Genomic DNA, 26,224 nt, shown 5'->3' with positions numbered 1-26,224 from the left:
CCGAAGATTTGATTCCGCAATTTATGACGGACGGCAAGAGGTCTGGAAGGTGTCTGGCGGACGGGTTCCGAGCTTTGAGCTAATGGATTTCCGCTGGGATGAGCACAGCGAGATTTGGTGATCCATAATGTGTGATGGGTTCTGGAGGGGTCTTAGTAGGCGTACGGAAATGCTGTCGATCCCTTCATTTGTCGTTTTGTTCGCGCAAAGTATTGATCTTGCAGGAGGGTGGGGGTCAGAACGGACCAGGGGGCAGAATGGGTCACCTTTGGGTTTGGGCTTTACCGAAAAGACATTTAAAATCATTGCATTTTTCAAAATATGTGCAAAAATTTACAAAGCCAGCAATGGAAAAATCATCCTCGAAAAAAAATCATTTGACGCTCACCAAGAGAAAAAAACGGAAGGGAACTTGGCACTCCTCTCTTGCGCACGAAAGATCGGTAAAAGGAATCTAAAAAATCATCATCTTGATTATTCGGTGGATCATCTATTACACTACTACACTAACAGCTGTAACGTCACACATCGAAAAATTAGCTGTCACTTTTTGTAGATGGGCAATGTGTGAAAACAAAGTGAAATTATTAGGTTTGAGGGGTGCTAACAAGGAAATTCACAAAAAATCTTCAACAGATTGATTTTATTCGAGAAGTTCTGGAGCGATTTTCTTTTGCATGATTCGCCTCCTCTCTCTTTCACGGGTGAAGAAAGTTCGCAAGCAAAACTGTTTTTTTTTTGCGATTATTCCATCCCAGTTGGCAGCTGTCCATACAAAAATGATAAATGAAAAATCAAAAATCTGTATCTTTGAATTAAAAATTTTTTTCCAAAAAATTGAAATTTTGGTCGCAAAAACATTTTATTTTCATTTTCCGTTGTAAAATTGAATTTGCAAAAAAAAGGACTTCAGTGAAATTTTAATCAAGTGCACCGTTTTCAAGTGACTATATTTTTAGGTATTTTTTTTAAAATAGTCGCAGTTTTTTTTTAAATTAGTGCCCATGTTTGCCCACCATTGAAAAAAATATTTTTGAAAAGCTGAGAAAAAAATATTCTAAATTTCACTAAATGTTCTAAATTGCTTTTATTGTCCATTCTACTGACATGAATTCTACAGTAAAAGTATCATTGATTGATACAACAGACAATTCAAATGTCATGACAGCTTTCATCACAAAAAAGGCAATCCCCCAACAAAAGTCGCTCCCACAAACAATTAATCCCAGATTGCAATCACAAACTTTTGAGAAAATCTTGAGCCTCAGTATACGACTGCAGACGCAAAACCTTTGTCCGAATCCCATTTGATGGCCGAAATAATTATTCTAATGGTTATTGTTATGATTCCACCTCCGTCACTCATTTTCTTCATCAAAGAATAAGATTTTCCGAGCATTCAATTCCTTTTCTTAAGGATTTTCCCCGCCACACTCTCCCTTCTTCCTCTCCTCTCCTTAAGCAACCAAGACATCAAAACGAGCGAAGCTTTCCCCAAAATGAAAGTTATAATTTATTTTTAAGACCCGCTTTCGGTTGAACCTTTCCCCGAACAATGGTCCGTACCTGAAATGCTGGTTCCGAGTTTCGGTTGGGTGCATCTCCGCCGTCAACCTCTTAAGGGGCAGGAGGATGTTATTGTTTGTGGACAGGACACACCAGAGAAGAAGAAGAGAAAGTTCGCCACGGGCCCATCATCATGATCATTATCGTCGTCCAAGTGAGGGGGCCTAAAACGATTTTCCTGAAGATGAACTTTTTCCTCGGCCAGAAACCGCAAAGCATCTTGTCTAGAGTTCTTTTCGGGATAAGGAAGGCAAAATTCAAAGGTAATTCCTCGGACTTGCTTGTGAGCATCTTTCCGAGGGCTTGTCAACGGAAAGTTGGACAAAGTTGACAACCTGGCCACAGGAATGCTTCCTCGGGACTGGGGAGAGGCTGTCATGGAGGGATGGAAAGTGCTCGATTTATGATTCTGGTGGTTTTCGGTGAAGCTTGGGGAGATTTGTAGCGATACAAACTCCGGGGGTCATTTGTCACCGGGTGGTGGTTTTTAAAGCTATTAGCATTATTCTTTTTTGATTGTCTACTTGCTAAACGTACGACAAGTTTACAAACAACCTGGTTGATTTATATATTCATAGAGTTCAAAAGTTTCACAGAAAAAAAAAATGATGGTAATATTCATCAGGAAATGGTGACAGATTTTGTGGCAAAAAAAATGATTAATTTTACCCCAAAAAATGATGAATTTTCATCAGATTTTGATGAATATTCATCAGGTTCACATTTTTACACAGTTTTTAAGTAATATTACTCAAAAAAAGAGGTAATATTCAACCTACCAAATTTTCAACATTCCAAAATTAAACTTTTTTTTCTGTGTTGCTGAACCCTCGCGTATGGCATAAAAAACCGGCTAAATATCATGGAACCATTTAGGAATTTGTAAAATCGAAACCATAACAGCAATAAATAATCTATTCAATTTCTTTATTTTATTCAAATAAAGAAGCACTCTATAAATTAATACATAACCAATAGCCCGGGTCAAAAAAATAAAAGTTGCCCAAATCAAAAATTATATGAGATTGCCCGAAAGAGTACTCAAAATGGAGGCTCAGGCCAAAATTTCAGCCCATTTGGTTGAAAACTGGCTTGCCTTGAGCACGAACAAGTTTAAATGGGAATTAACCCGTAAAACTGGAGCATTTAGGTAAATTGCTTGGTACAAGTCAGCCGTTAACAAATGACGACTTTTGCATATCATAGGGTCCTAGGGGATGGTCTGGTGAACAATTTCTCTGAAGGGTGCAAGACGATCCGGGCCCCTGGTCTTGCCTTGAATCTGATTCATTCCGGCGTCGCAGAAATTCTCATGGTCCCACGTAAATGTATGGGGAAAATCAAAGCACACTAAGAAGGCTGCCTCGATCAGAGGACGCCACAGGGCAATCAGCCACCACGTGGCAAGAGGGTTTCATCAGTTTTTTGCTTTTAAAGTGATTTTGTTATTCCTAGGGCACTTTATTCAACCAGATATTTGATCAAAAACACCTTAACATCGCTAAATGTAATTTTGAAGCCGAATTTAAAGTTATTTTCCTGCCACGTGGTGGTTGATTGCCGCAAAGCATCTTGTCTAGAGTTCTTTTCGGGATAAGGAAGGCAAAATTCAAAGGTAATTCCTCGGACTTGCTTGTGAGCATCTTTCCGAGGGCTTGTCAACGGAAAGTTGGACAAAGTTGACAACCTGGCCACAGGAATGCTTCCTCGGGACTGGGGAGAGGCTGTCACGGAGGGATGGAAAGTGCTCGATTTATGATTCTGGTGGTTTTCGGTGAAGCTTGGGGAGATTTGTAGCGATACAAACTCCGGGGGTCATTTGTCACCGGGTGGTGGTTTTTAAAGCTATTAGCATTATTCTTTTTTGATTGTCTACTTGCTAAACGTACGACAAGTTTACAAACAACCTGGTTGATTTATATATTCATAGAGTTCAAAAGTTTCACAGAAAAAAAAAATGATGGTAATATTCATCAGGAAATGGTGACAGATTTTGTGGCAAAAAAATGACTAATTTTACCCCAAAAAATGATGAATTTTCATCAGATTTTGATGAATATTCATCAGGTTCACATTTCTACACAGTTTTTAAGTAATATTACTCAAAAAAAGAGGTAATATTCAACCTACCAAATTTTCAACATTCCAAAATTAAACTTTTTTTTCTGTGTTGCTGAACCCTCGCGTATGGCATAAAAAACCGGCTAAATATCATGGAACCATTTAGGAATTTGTAAAATCGAAACCATAACAGCAATAAATAATCTATTCAATTTCTTTATTTTATTCAAATAAAGAAGCACTCTATAAATTAATACATAACCAATAGCCGGGTCAAAAAAAAAAGTTGCCCAAATCAAAATTATATGAGATTGCCCGAAAGAGTACTCAAAATGGAGGCTCAGGCCAAAATTTCAGCCCATTTGGTTGAAAACTGGCTTGCCTTGAGCACGAACAAGTTTAAATGGGAATTAACCCGTAAAACTGGAGCATTTAGGTAAATTGCTTGGTACAAGTCAGCCGTTAACAAATGACGACTTTTGCATATCATAGGGTCCTAGGGGATGGTCTGGTGAACAATTTCTCTGAAGGGTGCAAGACGATCCGGGGCCCCTGGTCTTGCCTTGAATCTGATTCATTCCGGCGTCGCAGAAATTCTCATGGTCCCACGTAAATGTATGGGGAAAATCAAAGCACACTAAGAAGGCTGCCTCGATCAGAGGACGCCACAGGGCAATCAGCCACCACGTGGCAAGAGGGTTTCATCAGTTTTTTGCTTTTAAAGTGATTTTGTTATTCCTAGGGCACTTTATTCAACCAGATATTTGATCAAAAACACCTTAACATCGCTAAATGTAATTTTGAAGCCGAATTTAAAGTTATTTTCCTGCCACGTGGTGGTTGATTGCCATGTAGCGTCCTCTGATCGAGACAGCCTTCTTAGTGTGCTTTGATTTTCCCTATACATTTAGCTGGGACCATGAGAATTTCTGCGACGCCGGAATGAATCAGGTTCAAGGAAAGACCAGGGGCCCCGGATCGTCTTGCACCCTTCAGAGAAATTGTTCACCAGACCATCCCCTAGGACCCTATGATATGCAAAAGTCGTCATTTGTTAACGGCTGACTTGTACCAAGCAATTTACCTAAATGCTCCAGTTTTACGGGTTAATTCCCATTTAAACTTGTTCGTGCTCAAGGCAAGCCAGTTTTCAACCAAATGGGCTGAAATTTTGGCCTGAGCCTCCATTTTGAGTACTCTTTCGGGAAATCTCATATAATTTTTGATTTGGGCAACTTTTTTTTTTTTGACCCGGGCTAATAACCAATGAAGTATTTTTTTAAGAAAAAAATGTTGAAATTTTCACTTGACATTTAAATGTTTAATGTTTAATGTTTAATGTTTAATGTTTAATGTTTAATGTTTAATGTTTAATGTTTAATGTTTAATGTTTAATGTTTAATGTTTAATGTTTAATGTTTAATGTTTAATGTTTAATGTTTAATGTTTAATGTTTAATGTTTAATGTTTAATGTTTAATGTTTAATGTTTAATGTTTAATGTTTAACGTTTAATGTTTAATGTTTAATGTTTAATGTTTAATGTTTAATGTTTAATGTTTAATGTTTAATGTTTAATGTTTAATGTTTAATGTTTAATGTTTAATGTTTAATGTTTAATGTTTAATGTTTAATGTTTAATGTTTAATGTTTAATGTTTAATGTTTAATGTTTAATGTTTAATGTTTAATGTTTAATGTTTAATGTTTAATGTTTAATGTTTAATGTTTAATGTTTAATGTTTAATGTTTAATGTTTAATGTTTAATGTTTAATGTTTAATGTTTAATGTTTAATGTTGAATGTTTAATAATTAATGTTTAATGTTTAATGTTTAATGTTTAATGTTTAATGTTTAATGTTTAATGTTTAATGTTTAATGTTTAATGTTTAATGTTTAATGTTTAATGTTTAATGTTTAATGTTTAATGTTTAATGTTTAATGTTTAATGTTTAATGTTTAATGTTTAATGTTTAATGTTTAATGTTTAATGTTTAATGTTTAATGTTTAATGTTTAATGTTTAATGTTTAATGTTTAATGTTTAATGTTTAATGTTTAATGTTTAATGTTTAATGTTTAATGTTTAATGTTTAATGTTTAATGTTTAATGTTTAATGTTTAATGTTTAATGTTTAATGTTTAATGTTTAATGTTTAATGTTTAATGTTTAATGTTTAATGTTTAATGTTTAATGTTTAATGTTTAATGTTTAATGTTTAATGTTTAATGTTTAATGTTTAATGTTTAATGTTTAATGTTTAATGTTTAATGTTTAATGTTTAATGTTTAATGTCAGTTTTTTTTGCTTGGAAGTAATAAATTTAAAAAAAGATTCACAAGTAAAATGCCATTTTGAGGTGAAAAGCTCCTTCTTTATAACTTTTTTAAGAAAAGTACCATTTGGCAGGTGCAAATCGTTATGATTTCGTAATCATATAGTCTAAGGGGGCACGTGCTTAATCTACCGAGGATGACTAGGTGGCAGATTTTGTTTCAAAAGGAAACTATAACCTTAACACTCCCCTTCTCTCAATGCTGTTTTAAGGAGAGGTTATCGTTTCCGCATGAGATACTTTGCTCGTTTTCTGAACGGTCGTTAAAGTCGGGGAAGATTTTTTTTTTTGGTTTGTTTCGTTCGGTTCGTTTGTATTTCAGTACATTTTCACTGTTTAACTTTGAAAAGGTAAACGTTTTCCTCGTAAAAAAGCAGCAGCAGCAGCAACTCCAACATGGAAAAAGAGCAAACAAAGCGTGAAACAAGTGCTCCTTTAGAATAGTGGGAGGCAAAAAAAAACGTCGTTCCTTTTCCCGCGAAGTGTTGGGGGTTGTGGTCGACATTTGTGTGGGAAAACAAAGTTTATAAATAAAACATAAATTTATAACCTCATAAAGCTTTCACGCCCGGCTTGAGCATTAAAGTGAACTGCACTTGAGCGATTTTGCGCCAACTTGAAGCTGCAGGTTTTCCAGCTGCGTTTGCAGCTTTTTCCATTCTCTGGAGTGTGCTTTAGCTGCCACCGGGAAGAGATGCAGTTTTAAAGTTTAAGTGCTCGATTTGAAAAATGGAAGAACATTCAACTTTAATGTTGGACAAATTGTTTTTCGTTGAAAATTTATGGAGTCTCGGAGAGAGATTTGCCTTTAAGGAACGAAAATGCAAAAAAAAAACAGAAGTCTCAAGTTATCGTACTGTTCTTTGAAAAAGTAACAGTCCTGTTTTCGTAAAGTTTTCAAATATTGACAAAAATCTAGAATTTTACCTGATTTCATGCGTGTTATGATATTAACGAAATTATTGGGCTTTGCTTACTACTATGCTAGTAACTTCCAAAATATATCAAAGGATGTTCGTTGATCTAATAAATAAATGTTTATTTCGATGGTATGCTCTCTCAACCAAGACTTTAGGTCGGAAGCTTCTTCCTAAAAAGAAACAAAACCAAAATGCATTTTGGGGTTCCAGCTCACCACATAATAAGAAGTTATACGAGGGATTGCTTCCGATTCGATTTCGATCCCCTCCTTCCAAACCCTGGCAAGGATTCAAAGGATCCACAAAAGGGATGAAAGTAGCAGAAAAAAAAGGAAATCAGTGTACCAGGAGATTTTGTAATATAATATCCTTTTGCTTTTCCTGCGGATTTAGTTTGAAAAATTCGCTCCACTTTTGTGAGTTAGGCCCAGGAAAAAATGGGAATTCCCTTTTGATGATGGCCCAGTTTAAAATCCTATACACCAAATTAATTTTGATAAATTGTATCAAATTATTTCTAGCTCGTGCTGCACCACAAACCTTGGCCAAATGCCAAGGGAGATGGGAGAACGACTTTGTTGTTGTTGTTGTGGCTGTTGAGTAAGCGATCTGGTCCTCGATGGACGTCATGTCGCTGGGGTGCTTCTACAATAAGGTCACCATTTGACGGGCAAAAAGCCACTGTCGTCAGCAGTTTTGAGCTTGTTGTTTGGAGTGATTTTGGCAATTTGTTTCATGTTGGCTGGCGGCGGGACGAGCTGGATTTGGTGCAGTGATAAAGTGTTGCGAAACGAATTGGCTATTGATTGGCGAGCTGGTTTCAGCTAAATTGCAGCGATTAATTTGTCCCCATTTAATGTTCTTCAGTTGTTCTGTTTGGTCTGTTTTTTCTGTTTGTTCTGGTTGCTCTGTTTGCTCTGTTTGTTCTGTTTGTTCTGTTTGTTTTGTTTGTTTTGTTTGTTCTGTTTGTTCTGTTTGTTCTGTTTGTTCTGTTTGTTCTGTTTGTTCTGTTTGTTCTGTTTGTTCTGTTTGTTCTGTTTGTTCTGTTTGTTCTGTTTGTTCTGTTTGTTCTGTTTGTTCTGTTTGTTCTGTTTGTTCTGTTTGTTCTGTTTGTTCTGTTTGTTCTGTTTGTTCTGTTTGTTCTGTTTGTCCTGTTTGTTCTGTTTGTTCTGTTTGTTCTGTTTGTTCTGTTTGTTCTGTTTGTTCTGTTTTTTCTGTTTGTTCTGTTTGCTCTGTTTGTTCTGTTTGTTTTGTTTGTTTTGTTTGTTTTGTTTGTTTTGTTTGTTTTGTTTGTTTTGTTTGTTCTGTTTGTTCTGTTTGTTCTGTTTGTTCTGTTTGTTCTGTTTGTTCTGTTTGTTCTGTTTGTTCTGTTTGTTCTGTTTGTTCTGTTTGTTCTGTTTGTTCTGTTTGTTCTGTTTGTTCTGTTTGTTCTGTTTGTTCTGTTTGTTCTGTTTGTTCTGTTTGATTTGTTTGTTCTGTTTGTTCTGTTTGTTCTGTTTGTTCTGTTTGTTCTGTTTGTTCTGTTTGTTCTGTTTGTTCTGTTTGTTCTGTTTGTTCTGTTTGTTCTGTTTGTTCTGTTTGTTCTGTTTGTTCTGTTTGTTCTGTTTGTTCTGTTTGTTCTGTTTGTTCTGTTTGTTCTGTTTGTTCTGTTTGTTCTGTTTGTTCTGTTTGTTCTGTTTGTTCTGTTTGTTCTGTTTGTTCTGTTTGTTCTGTTTGTTCTGTTTGTTCTGTTTGTTCTGTTTGTTCTGTTTGTTCTGTTTGTTCTGTTTGTTCTGTTTGTTCTGTTTGTTCTGTTCTTCTGTTCTTCTGTTCTTCTGTTCTTCTGTTCTTCTGTTCTTCTGTTCTTCTGTTCTTCTGTTCTTCTGTTCTTCGGTTCTTCTGTTCTTCCGTTTTTTTGTCTTTTTTTTTTTTTTTTGTATGGCTTTCAACATATTATTTCGTTCTGTTTGTTCTGCCATTATGTATTCTCTTGTTGTAATGTTCCATAGATCTGTTGATCTTTTATTCAATTGTTTTGTTTGTTCTATATTTCAGAAGTTTTGTTTTTGGTTGTTCTGTTTTTCTTTTTGTTTTGTTAATCGTTTATTCTGTTGTTACTTTTGTTCTGTTGTTCTTTTCTTCTGTTCTATTGTTTAGTTTTTCTGTGCTTTTGTTAGACTGTTGTTTGGTTCATTCTAATGTTTTTATTTGTATTTTACAGCTTGTTCTGTGATTTTTTTTCTACTGATACGCGTTTTATGATTTACAACACCTTACCTCAAGACATAAATTGACTGTTACACTATCTCAGATTTCCCAAAACCCAATCGACTGTCAACTCGAATTACATTTCGTCCAGCAACCCTTTTCACGCTCCTTCACACATCCTGATCCACCTCCACACACGCGGTCCACTTGTTGTTTTATTTGATTTATTGACTACTTCCTCCACGTAGTCCATAATAGAATTCCCACCCTTTTCCGGTGTGCGTCAAAAGAAGCCATAAGTGCACGCCCTCTGGGCAGTTTTCCCCAGCCCATCAGGTCCAAGATTTGGCCCTTCATCGACTTTACTGGCGCAATTACTATTGACTTAATTCCTTCGTTTATCGACAAAATGGCACACTCAGAGAGGCTGCCCCCGGATGTGGTCAACCGGTGAAGTAGAACAGTAGCCGTAAAAGCAATTGTTTTTATTATCGTCTTAATTTGCCGAGGCCAACTCCAGGGTTCGGGCGAGGGTGTCCGGTTCAATGAGCCCCCGAGGGTTGATGTTGACGTCGCAATGAAGGATGACTCGCTCGTCGGAGCATGGCAGTAAATAATCTACCTCGTCTTGGCTGAAGGGGGCAAGGAAGTGCTGAAAGATTTGTGAGAGGGATGCAGGATTCCCCTCGGTGGATTGGGATACACCCAAACGAAGAAATTGCTGCAACCAACGAGGGTACTGAAACAAAAATTGACAGATGTTCTGACAAACGCATAAACAAGTTTCAGGTTAGGATTGTTAGTGTTAGTGTTAGTGTTAGTGTTAGTGTTAGTGTTAGTGTTAGTGTTAGCGTTAGTGTTAGTGTTAGTGTTAGTGTTAGTGTTAGTGTTAGTGTTAGTGTTAGTGTTAGTGTTAGTGTTAGTGTTAGTGTTAGTGTTAGTGTTAGTGTTAGTGTTAGTGTTAGTGTTAGTGTTAGTGTTAGTGTTAGTGTTAGTGTTAGTGTTAGTGTTAGTGTTAGTGTTAGTGTTAGTGTTAGTGTTAGTGTTAGTGTTAGTGTAGTAGTGTTGCATACCTTTTGACATTCAAGATTTCAGTTTTGACAACCCACATTTTGGTGTAAGTGCTAGCGAATCCTCTACCTCAACCAAAAGCTTAGCTCTCTCTCACGAGTGTGTGACTTTGCGGAATAAATCAAAGTTTTCCCCCTGGCATGTGCTATTTCCACGAACAAACATCCTTCAGAGCCTCACTGAAAAGGTAATCAACGATTTTCCTCGTCTCCTTCGAGGTGAAAGAGATGAATTTTTCCCGTAAGAAACAAAAGCAAATATTAACTTGTAATTAAAGTCGTATCCATCTTGGTAGCATGTGGGTTGCAAGGAAAAAAAATCCTTCCTCGGCCAGCGGTGTACGGGAAGAAATGTTGCACGCAAGGATCGTAGCTTTTCCGGGCGGTTTTCCCTCTGGACGTATTTACTGTCAGAGCAGCATGGGCCGCATCGCAGAGGCATCCCCGTGATTGTCAAAAGACTGATTAAATATTGAAACAGCAGCAAGCCGCAGCCAGATTGAAAGGCACCATCAGAAAACGAAGAAAAATCTCCTCCACGTGGTAACATGTGGAAAATGGGAAAAATTCCGACCCCTCATCAGTTTTTTTTTTCTGTTTTTCTATTAGCCACAAAACACGCACGCACACTAACAAACACACGTGTTCAGAGTATGGTAAATATTGGTATTAAAGTGTCCTACACACAGACACACACTCGTGCAACACACAGCTTGATGAGTTTGGGAAAGTGTGAGCACAGGGAAAATTGCAGGGATGAAAATCCCAAAGTGCAAGAAGGGCACGTGTTTGTTGGCCACAGGAGCGTGTCATTTACAACATGATGCAATGCGGTCTGATGGGGCTCCCACCGGGACAATTCACACCGGTTCGGTTTGCCCTAGTTGAGGGATGATGTGTAAATGAAACTCTTGCAATTGAAAGCGATAAACAATTAAACAAATGAAAACATGAAAGCTTGATAATAAATCAACAGAAAACAGAGCAAACAAAACAAATAAATTAATCCGAGCAACCATAACAATTAAATCAGTAAAACAGAAACAAAAGCGAGCAGAAAAAGCTGTTAGAATTAGAAAAAAAAACAGGATAAAAGAAATATACAGAGACAGCAATAGAAACAGAAAAAAAAATCCAAAGAAAAAAGCACAGCAGATGAAAAAAACAGGATAACAGATGAACAGAAAAACAGAAAAGCAACAGACTAAATAACAGAAGAACAGAAAAACTAAGCAACAGAAGAACAGAATACAAGAACAGACAAAAAACTAAGATTAGAAGAATAGACGAACAGAAAATCAAAAGAACAGACGAACAGAAAAACAGAAGAACAGAAAAAAAGAAACACAAGAAAACAGAAGAACATAACAATATAAAACATAAAAACATAAAAACATAAAAACATAAAAAACATAAAAACATAAAAAACATAAAAACATAAAAAACATAAAAACATAAAAAAATAAAAACATAAAAACATAAAAACATAAAAACATAAAAACATAAAAACATAAAAACATAAAAACATAAAAACATAAAAACATAACAGAAGAACAGAAGAACAGAAGAACAGAAGAACAGAAGAACAGAAGAACAGAATAACAGAAGAGCAGAAGAACAGAAGAACAGAAGAACAGAAGAACAGAAGAACACTGTAGAAAATATAACACAGCATCAATTAATTCACATCAACAAAATGTAAAACACGAGGTGCGATCTAGTTCTGCCAAATGAGCGTCGTCAACCTTCGTCGACCCCCAGCTCACAGGAAGGTATTTTATTCTCGAGCGCAATTATTTCAATGGAAGAGATTATGATGAATGGCTTCGCGCGTATAATGAGAGCTCGCGCTGGTGATGTCACTTTTCCTTTTTATTTCAAGTTCCCTCCGTCCCTACCGTTGAGAGATGCAATTATTAAATAGCGCCTCGTGCCTTGAGTATATTTCGGCAGGAACATTTCAAAAGGGATTATTTTTCTAATTTGCTTTTTAAAATGTTTTTTTTTTTTGTGGATTCAACTAAAAATTAATGTTCTGTAATAATTTCAGCAAAAGCAATTTTAAAATGTTAGCTTAGCAATACAAGGATGAGGGTTCAAGTCCCGGGACCGGGCCGAGTCGCAAAACCTGTCACGCTTCCCCGCTAATGACGATGAGAGATGAGAACGAGAGTGATGAGCACGACGGAAAAAAGAGACGAATGCCTTAGCTGGTGCGCGGGTGGTCGCAGATCTATTAGTTGATAGGTTGGATTTGTTGTATGATTAATTGCCATAATTGTGCACTTGGCGAGGCTTCTTTTTTCCCCCCAGACAAAAATTTGCTTTGTGCCTTCTAGCGAAGAGCCCACTGAACTTGTTTCGCAGACGACCTAAAATGGGTAAAAATTTAAACCTCGTTTCGGGCGCTGGAAGAGTCAAGTTCACCCCCGGCGGGTGCTTCCGCGCCGCCGTGACACTTCTTCCGCGTGATTGGCCGGCCTTGATACGCGTGACCAAATTGATGGATGGATGTTTAGAGCGCAATCTGGGCATCACTTTCAAACTGGGGTACATCTATTTGAGTTGGAACAAGGAGCAGCGCAAACAAAAAAAAAACAGTGGTTCGTTTATGATTTATGAGACAACCAGACTGACAACCTGGGGGATGTTTTTTTCTTCTTCTCTCTGATGGACTGATTAGTGAGAATAATGGCCCATCGCACAGCATAATGATTACAAATTGGCGGGGGATTCGTTTGACGTGGTGACGGAGATAATTGGAAGGTTCTTGTACGAAAAGAATCCTGAATATTTAAACTTCATTTCCTTGAAATTAATTAGTAAGATATAAGTTATCGAACATGTTTAGTAACATTTATCCAAAGAGGTTCACCGAGTTCAATAAAGGTGACTAGTGTTTAAAAATCAAGTTTTTCAACGAATTGCTTACACAGCAAAAAATCCGATGGTAAAATCGCATGCAAAAGCATGCACATCACCTTCGTCAAAAAAGACACTTAATATTACACGCTGCATGTACAATTTTTGTAAAAACAAAAAAAAAGTCGCAACCGACGAGACTCTAACCCAGCACCTACAGTAAGGACTGGCGCCTTAGCCCGCTCGGCCATCAGACCGATAAAATATGGAATGGATAAACGTACATATGAGCTTGACATTTCGGTCAAGTAGGTTTCCCATACTGATGGGCTACATATTTCAGAGTGTAAAATTACACAGAATTTCATTAAATAATGCAAAACTCATTTTACACCCAGGCCTTTTACACGCAGCTGGATTACTACATTATTTGCTGTGTACAACATTTTTTGCTATCCTGCTTTTTGCTTTTTGAGTGAAATTTCATGTCAAACATCAATTTGTTAGGTGAAATCTCAAATCAAAACAAACAATATTGAAAACTGATTCTTTTTGATATAAGAGCTAAAAAAGTTCCACTTTTCAGAAATTGGTTCTAAAATTGTTCAAACTGCTTCGATTAAGTTAAAATCATTTTTATGTAAATTTTCTGAAAAAATAATTTTTAACCTATAATATTTGTCACCATTGTTTGAAAATGGTTTCAAGAATTTAGGATGTGTAAACCATTTGCAAACAATATTTCTTGTAAAAAATACATAAATGACTGGTTCTTTCACAAATTATTGTATAATAACAGTGGGATCAAGTTTATTTTCTGCAATGTTAATGTTGGAAAAAGGATAACATCACGCAACTGAGCTTTATTCTCGATTTTCTCTCAATGAACAAATTATTTAGCAAAACATATACTAAAAACATGGCGCCTCGTTTCCTTTTAAGTAATTTTCACCTGATTTCAGTTTAAAAAAAATGCATTTTAGAAACTTTCATCAAAAATTGCGTTTCACCACGTTCCTAACAAAAGGATGAAATTTTGTTTGGATACAAAAATTCGTAAGTAGTCTAAACAAGTTTGACGATGACTTTGAATTAGCACACTTGGAACTTGATTTCGAAGCACCGAGGGTCAAAAACTCATTTTCAAAAAAGTTACCTGAAAATGGCTATAACTTGAAAACGGTGCACTTTATCAAAATTTCACTAAAGTAATTTTTGATTGCAAATTCGATTTTACATCGAAAAATGAGGTTGAAAATTTTTTGCGACCGGTATTTCGATTTTTTGAAAAAATAGTATTGATTCAAAAATTCATATCTCGGTGGAAGATTTTTTGCCCATTCTGGATATTTCTAAAAAGTTTGCATTTAATGTCCCCTAAAACATATCAGAAAATGGAAAAAAATTAAAAAAAAGTGTTTTTTGCGAATCAAGTTTTAGTGACAAAAAGTGAAATTAAAAATCACAATTTTTTTAACGTGAATTATTTTTTTTTCAGTGTAGTCCTTATCCATACCTACAACTTTGTCGAAGACACCAAATCGATCAAAAAACTCCTTCAAAAGATACAGATTTTTGAATTTTCATAAATCACTTTGGAGTCATCCATGAAGTTTGTCACGCTCTAGGGGGGGGAGGGGGGGGGGGGTCTGAGAAAGTGTGACAGTGCGTGTTATAAGTATAGGGAAAGCGTGACAAAGGAGGGGAGGGGGGGTAAATTTTGGCAGATTTTAGCGTGACGTACTTTATGGATGAAGCCTTTTGTATGGACACCTGCCAAATTTGTATGGAAAATTATATGGACAAACTAATGATGCTCTTTGGGCTTCTTTGGGCAGACCGAGCAGCAAAAAAGTTTCAGCCGGATTAAAAAAATACAAAAATAAAATCGAATGACCGAAATTTCAGAGAAATGCTCTATATAACATTTTCAATTAGACCAAAACGGTACTAACTGTTCAATGGAATTATTATTTTAAATAAATCATTCTGAATTAGTTATTTTTCTTAAGACTGCATTTATTTCCAACTAAATTGGAAACCTAATAAATATGTTTCCCTACTCAAGAAATCTAATAAGTCTTTGCAAAAAAAATCATCTTGGTTCTCGACCATCTGGTTTCATTAGCTTCACTGAGTTGACACCGCAATAAGTCTATAGGACAAAGTTATTTTTCATAAAATTGTTTGATAGAATGAAATTAAAACAGAGTGACTAAAAAAGCATGTATATTATAGACAAATCTAACCGAAATTTTTCAAAACAAAACCCTCATTTAAAAGAAAACATGAAAAATGTTTGCAGATTGAACAACTCTTCCCGCAAGCTATAATTAACCAGAGTGATTAACATGATACCCATCCACCGCCAAAAACCCCGCAATTCAATTAAGAAACTAATACCGGTCATGTCATGTCAAGATCCTGATTCATTGAGCTAAAAAAAAATCCATACCCAAACCCAATCTCAAACCTCACTCAGCCCGTATACATCCTGTTCTAATGATTACAATTTGCGGATAAGGTGGATAGAATAAAGACGAGGGAAAAACGAGCCCAAATCATTACTTCATTGAATTGAAATTTCATCGCCCGCACCGCCACCGCCCAAAAATAAAAACACAACGTCATCAAGACGGAACGAAGTCCGGTCCGGTATTGATTCAGGAGGTTTAATGTTATTAGTCATTGCGGCATTTTGCACGATTTTTTCCACCACGAGTTAGTCTTTTCTCACAGCACTTGTCAGGTCGTGGTGGTGGTTCATCAAATTTTCTGCAACTAATTGTGCGCGTAAAATGTGAGCAACAAAATCAAGCCGGACTTTATTGAGCGAAGAATATGAGGAAAGTTTGCACAGTAATAAATTGAACTGGTCCAATTTAAGTACTTGTTATACGAAGAAATCACCTTCAATCAGTTTCCGATGAATGGTGTTCTCAAAGAGATGACTCAGCTTCAATTCGTACCTGAAAAGAGAGAAGAAAAAAGACAAAATTAGCGAAAAATTCTCCAAACTCGACAATGACAACATCAAAGTCATTCAATTTTTTCATCAAATACCCAAAAAAAAGCTTATTCTCTCCATTAGCAAAAAAGGCCCTCAAACCACTTAGCTAAAATTAGCAAAACTTGAGTGGCCATCAATCTGCCACTGGCTGAACTCCCCCCTTCCGAAAAAGTCAAGCTCAATTTGTCGCCAATGACGAGAAAAGCTCTTCTCTTATTTTTGCTTTTTCATTGTTTCAAACTTTATTGCCGCAGTCTTTGCCGGCACTGAACTTGACATGAAAGCATAATTTAACTTTCTTCACTCTCATGCTTGGGTTGGAGCGAAGATTTTCGTTTTCCATAAATCAACTTTGGTGGTGCTTCGGAGTGGACTTCTGATGGTTGCCAAAATTGATGTGTCATCGTGGTCATCGACGTGGATGGACTCTTATTGGAGTCAACATATTTTGTTTCTTTTTTTTCAAAATTTGCAAAAGAAAATAATGTTGATTCAAAATTCAAACACTAAGTTTAAAAGTTTATTCTCTTGAAGGTTTAAAGAATTGCTTTACCAAACAAAATGAAAAAAAAAGTTTCTTGAAATTTCTTCAGCAACGCCCTCTCCTTTTAACGATAAAACCCTCAAAATTGATCCAACTTGATGAACCCTTCATCCGTTTTCCCTCTCATCACTACCCAGAAGCTCATCAAGCTGTGAACTCCACTCAATGTTGATGGCTATCCAACGAAAGAAAAAAAAATAACCCTCAAACAGCTGGTCCAAAATCAACAACCCAACCAGCTGCTGCAGCTTCCACCAACGTTCGCATTATTTATTAAAATTGAATCAACCAAAAGCATACGCATCGTAGCAAGCGGGAGGGATAGAGAGTTCGTTGCAATTTAGTTTCATGACTCTGCTTCGAACTTTCGCGATGATGTTGATTTTCTCAGAATCGCTAAATTTGGAATTTTACAGCGCGCTTTCCGTTGGAAAGTTTGTTTATATTTTTTGGGAAATTTTCGTTCAACCTTCGATGACGAAATAACATATTTTCAGCTTTGGAAGTGAGATTTCTTGGAGCGTTGTTGTTTTCCACGGGGTAAGGTTTCATTGGTTGAGAAACTATTTTCGAAGATTTTGAAAAAAAAACTATAAAAGCTATTTTAAACAAGCAAAAATGAGAAAACAAATTGTCTGACAAATTTGTCAGAAGTTCTGCAAAAAGATATCAGAAAACGATGCTCTGATATCGATGTGTCTTGTGGTTGCAAATTTGCAATACTTCTAATTTTAACTCATAAAAATATGTGTGTAAGCTCACAAAAAAACTTTTTTTGCGTTCACCGAGATTTAAACCAAAGCCAAGAAGAATATTTCGAAAAAAATAACATTTTTTGGGCCAAACTGTGTTTGATCTTCTAGATTTTAATTCGAAATAAGTATGCAGATACTTTTGTTATGTCCCAGACTATATCTAAACGCAGCCTTATAGCAAAAAGTTTGAAAATTGAAAAACAACATAAAAATAAGTAACAATAACCAAAAGTTAAAAAAAGATAAACGGCATGTTATCAAGTGAAATCCGGGACTGATTTTTTCAGAAAGTAGGCAATTTAGAGCAATTCTCCCAAGAATGAGCAAATTTATCAGATTTTTTTTTTGTCATTTTTGTTTTGGATGGATTGGTTTTGGATCATTAGTTCGTCCTTACAAGCATCCATACTATTTTGGCAGCTTTCCATACAAAAAAGCTATCAAAATTTGAGGACCCCGTGGCGCGGTGGTTAGCGGCTTCGGCTGCTGATCCCTCATGTGTGCTAAGGGGCCCGGGTTCGATTCCCGCCCATCTCCTCTGGGTGTTCTGTGTTTGTCCCGTTTAGTTAGTAAATTCAGTCTGAAAAGACGGTGTGATTGTCTATTCTATTTAAAAAAATACTCTAAAATCTATAACAGTGATTGAATAGTGACTTAACTTAAATTTTTTAATCATCCGCAATATTACTAAGTTTAAAAACTTATTTGCTAATTACATGACTTTTTTCAAATGTAGAAGTCATGCCCACCTCTGAAAATATTTTTTATGAAATATCAGAAATTCGAAATATTAATATTTTCCCATTGTTCTAGTAGAATTTGCAGAATACTGAAATAACACAAAATACCAAAGTTTGGTATTCCGACTAAGAAAATAATCATCGATTTTATAAATTTCCTTGGTGGATATGTCAATAAATAACAAACAACCTTGATTTTTTTTATCATTTCCAATGACAAAATTCGTTTGGCAATGCGATTCTAATGCAAAATTAATTACCGTGTCGAATTTGGTCAAAATTTTCTAATAGTTTCAGAGGAATTTGATAACAAATCGAAATACCACAAAAATACCAAAATTTGGTATCCAAATATCTACAGTTATTTATTTTTTTGAATTTCAGAATTACAGTCGACTCTCTGGCTGTCGATCTTCTCGATATCAATATTGCTCCATCTATCGATGAATTCTTCAGACCCTTCAAACTGCATACTTCGATTGGCTTTATTCCTCGATATTTTCTCTTGCTTGAAGGATCTATTCCTCGACGGTCCCTTGGATTCTGTTTGCTTTAAAAATCTCTTCCGGTTGTCAATATTGTCACTATCTCATGGCTTGCATAGACATTTTTCTTTGCGAAACGAAGCTTTGGAGTGTGTTTGACATTAGTTTGTTTTTGTTTGCTGAACGTTGCCATGATTCTCTCCCATAGCTGGGTACCAAGAAAACATATTTTCAATCGAGTCTTCATTTTGCATCGTTCTGTAATCTGATGATTCTCTTCCTCGACGGTCCCTTGGATATTGACAACCAGAGAGTCGACTGTATACCATATTTTGCTCTTCAAGGATGATTTGAGCCGTATTGTAAGGGTGCTGATTGGCTTATTACCAATAACTTTAAAATCACCGACGTGCGGCTGAGGACAGAAGCAAAGGCCAGCAGAGCCAACCAAGACCCCTACACAATCCCCCTTCCCTTCCCACGCCTTGTCTTTAACATCAATCCCTTCCCTACTAACCCCGAGCAGGCCGCGGGTAATCGGCTCCCATCCCACTAACTTTTACACAAAAGATCCTCTGTAATTATTAAGTCAAATGTAATTACAAAAAGCCGACTCGGTCCTAACCAGGTCCCAGTACCAAAAAGGACCTAATAAAAACAATTTTATGAAATTTTTTTTTTAAATCGATAAGACAAACTCTTACAATCGATTTTAAACCAGGTCTATGGTCTATCGCAACTTTTTTTAAAGATTTGTTTTATCGTTTTTAAAAGAACATTTCATAGAAATAGTCACTGAAATTCGACAGAAACATGGTCAAGTTCATCAAATTTGTAATGGATGGATCTCAAAAGACTTTAAATCATAATTCATTATTATTTGACACTTAGGGAAACGTTTTATTACAATTTTTTGATGTTTTCGAAACTTTATCTGAAATTATCCCAAAAACCAAGGAAAAAGTACCTTAGAATCCAACATATGTTTGGTACCAGGGATGCCATATGGTTTTTTGAAATGTCTGGACAAGTTAGTTAAAAAGTCTGTGGATGTGTGTACAGTGTACACTTAATAAAAGTTCAAATAAATCAATATACGATCATGGAAAACTACCGATAAAGCCTTTTTGTGAAACAAAGACAAATCTGGCATCCCTGGTTAGTACTTTCCTCACTCCTCACCCAAAATTGGACACACAAAAAATCCGGAAATAATTTACATCTGGCATTAAACTTGGATTTTGTACGGAACCACTAAAATAAAAAAAGCGTCAAAACAGCCATACATAAAACTAAAGTGGTCATAGCTTATGGCACGGTTGCCAAATCTTCAAAATTTTAGACTCGTTTGACAGGTCTTTCAATTACTTAACTAACGATGTATAACATACTGAGACTTGAGTTGGTTTTTGGTCACTTTTCTAGCATCCGCTCCGCATATTTGTGAAAAACATTGTTATTCATAACTTTTGAACTACATATCGAAACTTCAAACAATTCAATAGCGACGAATGGGACCATAAACTGAGTCGAGTGCGACCCGATTGAACAAAATCGGTTCAGCTAGTGCTGAGAAAACTCAGTGAGAATTTTGGTTGCATACATACACACACAGACAGAAATTTGTTCAGTTTTCGATTCTGAGTCGATAGGTATACATGAAGGTGGGTCTACGAGCTGTAATTTTTAGAGCCATACCTCAGAAGGCAAGAAGGCAAAAAGAGTCATAATAAAACATGCATTCTTGAAAACTCAACAATGACATTAACTTTCAAAATGTTGAGCTGTGTTAGTTTTCTTAACACTTTATGAAAGCTATATAATTCAAGAAAGAACAATCACAATCCTGGAAAACCGCACATCGTCAAGTTGAGTGCCGATCACCAATTGGCTTTGGTAATGAACTTCCAAGCTTCTTCGAGATCCCAAATGTGACGACATGTTGGGCTGACACGTGGTCTGAGGAGATAGAAAGAAAGCAAAAGGGCACACGCGCTGATGGAAGTAGACAAGTCATCTGTTTTCGGAATGAGTTCATTAAAGAGCTTGTTTGTGCTCTGCTTGGGAAAAGAGCTGCTGACGATGACGATGTGGTTGGCGACGACGATGAAGATTCTGCTGAAGGGGGTTTGGTTGGAGAAATTGGATTAGCTTTGGTTTCTGTTTGCTTCTCAGCCTCAGCCTCCGTGTTTGAGCAGCTGCCGAAAAAGTGTTGCCAAAGAAGGCGACCTTTCAAACTTGTGGAAAAGCATCTTAGGCGGTCCAAGAATTGTCCGCACTGCGTAGTTCGGTGTCCAAATTCAACCCCAAAACTTAAGGAAATTGCCATTGTAGCAATAATTGTCGCTGGTGGTGGTGCGGATTGTCTTCTGGTTTCTGTTCTTGGCCGCTGCTGACTGCAGAGGCGGGAAAAGACACGATGGCCATAAATCTTCATTAGCAGGGCTAATTTGTCCGGAAGCAACCGGAGTGTTCCTGATGGAGTGGCGGTCTGACGGCGGTGTGATCAGAAAGACACGTCTGTGTGGTGGGAAAGTTGGCTAGATGTTGTCGATTGTTTTAAACGACTTTATTGAATAATGTGGGATCAGTCAATTTAAAAAAAATCTCAGTTCTAGCAATCAAATCAGAAGTTTTTTTTTTTTTCAAAAATAGGAACCGCACATAAATTAAATGAAAATGAAACACATTTAAATATCCCAAATTTCATGCAAATCAATTCACTTTAGCTTTTTCATCTTTGAGTTGAATTATTTTTAAAGTTTCTTCTTTTGAGAAGCAAAAACTCGCATTTTTTACCAAAAGTTAAAAACCTCAAATATTCATTATTGAAAGCTGGTTCCCATTTTGCAAATCCCCAATCACCGCATCATAATCCTCCGAATGGCATAATCAGCTTACCGAGAAATAATTTTCCGATTTTTGCTGGTTGCCTTTTGCGACTACCATTCCATGTGACTTTTCATCTTTTGGCCGACTGCCTTGTTGTAAAATTTCCACTCCATTATTCCAAGAGGGGATCCCTGTATCTTTTTAAGGGGGGAAGACCTCATTGAACAAAGCAACCATCCGTTGCGTAATTAGAATGTATAGAGAGAGGGACCCAAGCCCATGGCCTGCTGCGAGAGGAAGTCGCTCGAGAGTGGATTATGCTGGAGCATGTTTTCTTAAGGGATTTCCCACACTGCCTACTTTGACGACTTCTCCAGGTTTCGAAAGGGGGGAGAGGAAAAAAGTTTGCACTCCAAGGCAGCTTGGATCTTTTTTTTTTTTTGGGAGGGAAATTTTTCGCCAAAATGTTAATTAATTATTACGCGCGCGTGGAAATAGTTAAAATTCCCACCGCGGCAAGCCTCGTTGGCTTTTTCATCTTTTAATTACCCCAAAATTCTTGTGAAAAAGCAGACGAAGACGAGCTGCCAAGGTTGTTGTTTTGGCGGAAATGGCTCGGGCTTATTTATAGGTTGTCTTCAGGGAATCGAATCTTACCGGCTGGCAGAATTCCGAAACACATTGCTCGATGGTGGGGGATGATGTTCCAAGAAACGCTGGGAAACAACCATATACAATGTGTACACATTCGCATTTGGATATTTGTTTCATTAGAATAGAGAACACGAGCTCTAACGAGAATGGTTGGAACATTTGCATGCAAATTTCGTTTCCGCCTCGGAAGCACACGTCTGAGTGTACGGGGTGGAATTGTATATCTCTGCCCACCTGCCTTCCGTTCTGGTTCTGTAGTGGCAGGTTCTAGATTTCCGGTTTTCAAGCCCTTTGTTACGGTAGGAAACTCCAAGTGTTTTTTATCTCAGCTCTGGCTGAGTTGTTGGCGATAGGGATCATCTTGGGACGGATTCAGTTAATAATTCATAGAGAAAAAGATAGCATGTCTGAAGTTCGTACGTGTAGAGCAAATTTATCATTTCAATGTGTACTAAGAATTCTTCGTAATTGACTTTGACTCCATTCAGAAATAACACTACTTGAAAGAGTTTACAATCTGCTTGTAAAAAGTTGTGCACTTTTCCATGCCATTAAATTTCCTGTTCCTGTTCCTGTTCCTGTTCCTGTTCCTGTTCCTGTTCCTGTTCCTGTTCCTGTTCCTGTTCCTGTTCCTGTTCCTGTTCCTGTTCCTGTTCCTGTTCCTGTTCCTGTTCCTGTTCCTGTTCCTGTTCCTGTTCCTGTTCCTGTTCCTGTTCCTGTTCCTGTTCCTGTTCCTGTTCCTGTTCCTGTTCCTGTTCCTGTTCCTGTTCCTGTTCCTGTTCCTGTTCCTGTTCCTGTTCCTGTTCCTGTTCCTGTTCCTGTTCCTGTTCCTGTTCCTGTTCCTGTTCCTGTTCCTGTTCCTGTTCCTGTTCCTGTTCCTGTTCCTGTTCCTGTTCCTGTTCCTGTTCCTGTTCCTGTTCCTGTTCCTGTTCCTGTTCCTGTTCCTGTTCCTGTTCCTGTTCCTGTTCCTGTTCCTGTTCCTGTTCCTGTTCCTGTTCCTGTTCCTGTTCCTGTTCCTGTTCCTGTTCCTGTTCCTGTTCCTGTTCCTGTTCCTGTTCCTGTTCCTGTTCCTGTTCCTGTTCCTGTTCCTGTTCCTGTTCCTTGAACATTTCTCGACCATTTCGCATTATTTTCCTAGTCAAGTCTTTCGATTTCTCTAGATTTTTTATTTAATAAAAAAAGCAAAGAAAATATTTTGCATTTGTTAACTTTGCTTCCTGTCTACAAGTCTGCTGAACCAAAAATACTTTGTGATTCATCAACCACTTTTGAAAAATACTTTATTACTCAATAAATCAACCACGTTATACCATTTCAGACTCCCCAAGCTCAAGAGTAATTTTACCAACCTCTACTAAATTAGATCACCGTACGGGCACCAAACAAAACAGCTACTTTTAACCACGTTTGCCAGTGATTGATACATTTTCCCGGCCTCACCTGACCGAAGCCAAACGCTGGTGCCTAATTTTCCACTCTATTTTTTCCTCTTTTATGTCACTCCCAAGCAGGATAAAATGCTCGTCATTTATTTTGATTATGTAACGATATATTATGCAAATTTATTATGCTTACACCTTTGCCTGAAGGCCGGCTTGGTCACCATCACTTCCTCTCCCTTTTTTTGTTTTGTACTCTGGCCGTAACACGAGGTCACCGTGACCGGCCCTCTCCAGGTGACCCTTTTGTTACGTCTTCCTGGTGTCGAGCTAGAAAAGGGAACTAATCCGGTCGATGGTGGCGGCACTGTCAAAGGATTAATTTTTCATGCTCCAATTTCCCGGTCCGATTGTCACTCGCGTTGGGTTGAGTGGGGGGGAAGGAACAACAGAAAAAAAGTATCACCCTTGAAAGACCAGTGGAAACTATATTAAATATTAATTACCCAAAGGAATAGCGTTTAAAGTGAGGTTAGCCAGAGGAAAGGTGTGGCAAAAAAGTGGCGAAAAAAATGCCATATCCACTCATACTGCCTCATCTTTTTTTCTGGGGAGTCTGCTTTCAACGAGAAAGAGGCAAATATCTTTTTCACCTGTTCCCTGAAAAAAATGCGATGCATCCGGTGTTTTTACCACCGGGATTTGAAAGCCCCAGAAGTCATCACTGAGTGGGTAGAAAATTTCAAATTTGCTTGAACTTTTTGTTTCGTACATCTTCTGGCGTAGCTTTGAAAAAAGACAAACAAGTATTTGCAAATCCAACTTTCTCTTAAATTAAAGTTTGAATAACTTGTAGAGAATGCTAAATTTGTTTAATATCATGTTTGATTGTATTGATTTATCGCTCACTAACATTCTCATTCATTCACACTCATTTACTTACTTCCTGTGTCATTTACTTACTTACTCACTTACTTATTTATTTACTAAATCATTCACTTACTGGTATCTATATTAACTTACTCACTCACTCACTCACTCACTCAATCACTCATTTACTAATCTCTCACTACCTCACTCACTCATTTTCTGACTCAACTATTCATCTACTCACTCACTCATTCACTCACTCACTCCCACTTACTCACTCACTCACTCACTCACTCACTCACACTTGCTAACTACCGCGTGCTGGTCTACGACACTGCCGATGGACAAAAAACCGTTGTTGTTACCGCGGGAGTTCCGCAGGGATCCATTCTGGGTTCAGCACTGTGGAACGGAATGTATGACGGAGTGTTGACACTGGGGCTACCCAACGGCGTAGAGATTGTTGGCTTTGCAGACGACATAGTGCTGACGGTAACCGGCGAAAATGTCGAGGAGGTCGAAGTGCTGGCTATGGAGGCAATCGCAATGATCGAGAACTGGATGCTCGAGGTGAAGCTGCGGATCGCTCACCACAAGACCGAGATGATACTGGTTAGTAACCACAAAAAGGTGCAGCAGGCCCATTTACACGTTGGAGAACACGTCGTGCACTCGAAGAGAGCGCTCAAGTACCTCGGGGTGATGGTGGATGACCGGCTGAACTTCAACAGCCACGTCGATTACGCCTGCGAGAAGGCGGCTAAGGCGATCATGGCACTGTCGAGGATTATGCCGAACAACGCTGGACCCAGGAGCAGTAGGCGCCGACTCTTGGCAAGTGTCGCGACGTCCATATTTAGGTACGGCGGACCGGTATGGTGGACGGCGCTGGGGACGAAGCGAAATCGAGCGCTGCTCGACAGAACGCAGAGACTGATGGCCATGCGGGTTGCAAGCGCGTACAGGACCATTTCGTCGGAAGCAGTTGGCGTCATAGCCGGAATGATCCCCATCGGCATCACACTGGAGGAGGACACCGTGCGCTACACCCGGAGAGGCACGAGAGGTATCCGAAGCTGCGAAAGCCGAATCGCTGGCAAGGTGGCAACGTGAGTGGGACACCACGGAGAAAGGCAGATGGACGCATCGGCTTATCCCGTCCGTATCCACGTGGGTGAGCAGAAGGCATGGAGAGGTCACCTTCCACCTCACACAGTTCCTGTCGGGCCATGGCTGCTTCAGGAAGTACCTGCACAGGTTCGGACATGCAGAGTCCCCTCTCTGTCCGGACTGCGTCGATTGCGAGGAAACACCGGAGCACGTGGTGTTTGGCTGTCCTCGCTTCGAGGCAGCGCGAAGCGAAATGCTGGCCATTATCGGAGCAGACACCAGCCCGGACAATGTGGTGCGAAGAATGTGCAGCGACATCGCCAAGTGGAATGCGGTCGTCGGAGCGGTGACGCAGATCACTTCGGCTCTCCAGCGGAAATGGAGAGACGACCAGAGGAGGAACGACTAGGAGCCTAGTCGAAAACCCACGAGTGTGGCTGTGAAGAAGAGCACGTTATGATGGTCGGCTCTACCAAATCGGTACGTCTCGATGGTCACAGGAGTTGAGAACCCACGAGTGTGGCTGTGAAGGAGAGCACGTTATGACGGTTGGCTCTACCAAATCGGTACACGTCTCGATGGTCCAAGGAGAGGAGCTGCATATGACTAACCGATCAAAAGCAACGCGATTCTTGGGCGCGGTTAAACCCTCGCATGGACTCATATGTATGTAGAACAGGAAATGGTTCTAGCACCCGGCATGGATCCTGTAAGTAGACTAGTGCAGAAAATGCAACGCCTCCCCCCGAAGTTATACCGAAAGGTGGTCCCGGGGAAAAGGGCACGGCGTTCAAGGACTGGTTTAGTGGGTCGGGAAAACTCTTTGTTTTCCCAACCCCACACTC

General features: G+C 38.2%; 1 protein-coding gene and 1 long non-coding RNA gene across 2 annotated transcripts in view; both read right to left on the bottom strand.

Moving 5' to 3' along the window:
- Positions 1 to 15,963, bottom strand: part of LOC119767888 — a 44,324-nt gene extending 28,361 nt beyond the window's left edge. Inside the window, exon 1 of the long non-coding RNA XR_005277768.1 lies at positions 15,911 to 15,963. This is a non-coding gene — a long non-coding RNA (uncharacterized LOC119767888). The remainder of the gene's footprint in view (positions 1 to 15,910) is intronic.
- Positions 1 to 26,224, bottom strand: part of LOC6036854 — a 267,806-nt gene that overhangs the window by 122,874 nt on the left and 118,708 nt on the right. The window lies entirely within an intron of this gene.

This window comes from Culex quinquefasciatus, chromosome 2 (genome assembly GCF_015732765.1).
Source record: "Culex quinquefasciatus strain JHB chromosome 2, VPISU_Cqui_1.0_pri_paternal, whole genome shotgun sequence".
Classification (NCBI taxonomy): Eukaryota; Metazoa; Arthropoda; class Insecta; order Diptera; family Culicidae; genus Culex; species Culex quinquefasciatus.
This window is presented reverse-complemented; position numbering and strand designations above follow the sequence as displayed.